At 36.1% G+C, this 3,789-nt stretch overlaps 1 non-coding gene across 1 annotated transcript; it reads right to left on the bottom strand.

Annotated features, from left to right (window-relative positions):
* Positions 1-1,994: 1,994 nt before the first annotated feature.
* LOC136124008 (U6 spliceosomal RNA) lies at positions 1,995-2,100 on the bottom strand. Its single transcript, XR_010655957.1, has one exon. It is a non-coding gene; the product is annotated as a U6 spliceosomal RNA (small nuclear RNA).
* Between the last annotated feature and the right edge of the window lie 1,689 nt (positions 2,101-3,789).

The raw sequence follows: 3,789 nt of genomic DNA, 5'->3' as shown, positions 1-3,789 counted from the left end.
CTTTATTTATAAATCCTTTACTCCCAACAAATATCTTGCATGTATAATTCTGTCGGCATCTATATTTGGAGAACCCAATCTTACATACCTGCTCTGTTCTTATTTCCTTTTGCTCTATGTTAGCATTCCACTCAAAACAAACAAACAAATGAAAACAAAAGGAAAGTTGTAAATAATAACAAAATAAAGCATATCTGGAGAGTGGCAGTTTTTGAAAATTATTTATCAGATTATAAACTTGGAAAATCTGTTGGGAGATCATTTCCATTCGCCTCCTGCGTCTCTACACATCTTACAAGCAGAGACTTTACTCTGCTATATTTTTCTGAACTACATTTTCAAGGCTGAAAATAGGGATAGTTTCTTCCTGTGGGGCAGATAGCAGGTTTGATTGCTGTCCAGGATAATAAAGATAATCCGTCCCTTCAGAGTAAACATGAGGCAGGTTTCTAGTAGATTCTTTAAAAGATTGGGGTTTCCTAACCTTATATTTCTCAGTTGTGATACAAACCACCTGTGTGGGCAGCATGCACACACATGGCTCCACATTGCCCCATAAAACACAGGGGACAAAGGGAACTAATGCAAACATGCAGCTTATGCTATATGCTGTGCCATGAACAGCAAAATCTTTTGTCCCTAACCTGGAACCTCTTTTTCTGCATCTGTTAAACTGTGACAGACTAACTTGTTAGCACACAGCTGGCAAAATCTCAAACCCTTCCCAGTTCTTGAAAAAGTCTAATCAAGAAATTTAAAGTATAAAAAAAATCTTTGCAAAATGATTGAATGTGGAATAAATAAACATTAAGTCTCCTTTCCCCAAATCCAAGTGTTGCTCTCTTAACTCTGTAATAAGATAAATACTCTTTTATTGCAAATTAGACTTTAAAATTCGATAGACTTGTGAAAGCCATTTTGGGTCACTACTTGAGAATTCAGGAAGGAAAGAAAAAAAATTTCCAGCAAACCTATAAAGACATCACTTAGGATTTCAAAATATTTTTATCAATCAGTGTGCCCATTGATTTAGGAAAATAGATCACTTAAGTATTTTTATCCCTTCAAAATCCACACCATTACTTTAGATGGAAGCAGATTTCTGGTCTAAATTATGGCTCTATCAGGCGTTGGAGAAATGAATGACAGGACTAAGCACCTCGTGTAGGAGTCTCCTCGATTACCCTTCAGCAGTCTAGCTCTCTGTCTGTTCAGCTCATGTTCAGCTATGATGATTATTTTATGCTAATAAAGTAATATTATGTAGTTTTTACTGAGACAGGAATAAGCAAAATGAGCCTGGAGAGGACTCTGCAGCTGTGTGGGTTGACTGTACATGATCCTTGGGGGATGTGATTATCAGGCGACTGAACCATCATTAGGATAATTAGTGTACTTGGCAACTGCATTAGTGAAATGATTGTCATTGCTCACAGCTTGTCAGTGCAATGTTTTTTGATTTGGTAAGATTCATTTTTACAAAGGCAACTGACCATGTGAATGAAATCAGGAGAAGTAAATACTTCCATTATTTCTATTCAGTCAGTTACAGAACTAATAAATGAAAAGGGAATGTAGTTAAGCCTAAAGGGGGTATTTTCTAAAATTAAATGGTTAACTTGCAACTGTCTTGGATGTAAACTTAAATAATCAACACAAAATCTCTTATTGTTTATGAACAGATAATCTGTTTGTCAGCGCTCATTGTGAGTCACTTCTTAAAAGATAAATGCTAAGGCCATTGAGGCTATTCTTTTTTTTTTAAATGGAAGTATGGTTGCTTTACAATGTTGTGTTAGTTTCAGGTGTACAGCAAAGTGACTCAGTTATATATGTGTGTGTGTGTGTATATTTATAAATATTTTTTCTTTTTCAGATCCTTTTCCATATAGGTTGTTACAAAATATTGAGTATAGTTCCCTGTGCTCTACAGTAGGTCCTTGTTGGTTATCTGTTTTATGTATAGCAGTGTGTATATGTTAATCCCAAACTCCAAACATATGGAATGCTTTGTGAATTTGCATATCATCCTTGCGCAAGTGCCATGCTGATCTTCTCTGTATCGTTCCAATTTTTAGTATATGTTCTGTTGAAGCAAGCATGAAGCCATTCTTGTACAACTGTCTTAGTAATTACTTGTCTGTTACTCTTTGGGTCTGCCATGACTATTCACAAGTGGCTTCCATTTCTATTTTGGAAGAAATCATACCTTGAAAAAGTACAAAGGAACTACTCACATATAGTTAGTGCTCAGTGATGCTGTTTCTCTTTGTTTATTAAATATGCTGAATTTCTGATTAAGGATGACTGATCTCTAATAATTCTGATGACCCAACCACAGCAGAGCACTGACTGTTAGGGTTTGGCACAGTCATCTATTCTACCCTAGAGAATGATATTTTTGTTCCAGATGATGTTTATGATTGTCTTCATTAGACCGAACCTTTAAGCACAAGGTTGTCCTGCTTGACATTTTGCTTCTTTCATGGGATTGATAGGGTGAGTACGCACTATATGGAAACTCAGTCTTTTCAACTTCTCTTTTCACCAAGTTTATCTAGCTTTTCTCAATAAGAAAGTGAAGGACCACATGTCTGTCCTTACTGAAAGGCTATGAAATATTGCTGGAAGTCATCTTATTTTTTGTCATGTACATTTGGGCCTTACATTGTTCTCTGGACCCTCTTTCCTCCATTTGTTTTTTCATCTCTCCTGTCCCCCTGAGAGTAGTCAGTCTTGGCAAAAGTCATAGAGCTGACTTGTGTTCAAGAATACAGGGAATAGGAGGAAGCTCCTTGACATTGATCTTGGCAGTGATTTTTTGGATATGACACCAAAAGCAAAAACAACAAAAGCAAACATCAACAAATGGGAGCACACCAAACTTAGAAGCTTCTATACAGCAAAAGAAACAACAACAAAAAATCATGCAGAATGAGAGAAAGCTTTTGCAAATCGTATTTGAGCTAAGGGGTTAATAACCAAAATATGTAAAGCACTTATACAACTCAATAACAACAAAAAATCCAATTAAAAAATGAGCAGAGGAACTAAATAGACATATGTCCAAAGAAGATATCCAAATGGCCAATGGGTACGTGAAAAGATGAAAATATCACTAATCCTCAGGGAAATACACATCAAAACAACCAATGAGATATAACCTCATACCTGTTAGAATAGCTATCATTAAGAAGACAAGAGATAACAAGTCTTGGTGAGGATGTGACTAAAAGGGAACCTTTGTACGCTCTTGGTGGGAATGTAAATTGGTGCAGCCATTATGGAAAATGACATGGAGGTTCCTCAAGAATTAAAAATAGAACTTCCATATGGTCCAGCAGTTTTACTTCTGGGTATATACTCAAAGAAAATGAAAACAGGATATCTAAGAGAGATATTCATTCCCATGTTTATTGCAGCAATTTTTACAATATCCAAGATATGGAAACAACCTAAATGCCCATCAACAGATGAATGGATAAAAGATGGTGGTGTATATGCCAACCCTCCCCACAATGGATAAATGGAGTATAACTTTATAGATAGCCCTCCATTTCCATGGTTCCATATCCTGGGGTTCAACCAAACTTGGATCATGTAGTATGAATATATTTAGTGGAAATAGAATCCTCTTATAAGTGGACCCAGGAAGTTCAAACCCATGTTGTTCAAGTGTCCACTCTATATACATTGGAATATTATTTAGCCATGAGAAAGAAAGACATCCTGCCTTTCCCAATAACATGGATGGACCTTGAGCACATTATGCTAAGTGAGATAATTCAG

The sequence above is a fragment of the Phocoena phocoena genome, chromosome 5, assembly GCF_963924675.1.
Source record: "Phocoena phocoena chromosome 5, mPhoPho1.1, whole genome shotgun sequence".
NCBI lineage: Eukaryota > Metazoa > Chordata > Mammalia > Artiodactyla > Phocoenidae > Phocoena > Phocoena phocoena.
The sequence above is the reverse complement of the archived record's forward strand: the minus strand, read 5'-3'. Positions and strand labels throughout refer to the sequence as shown.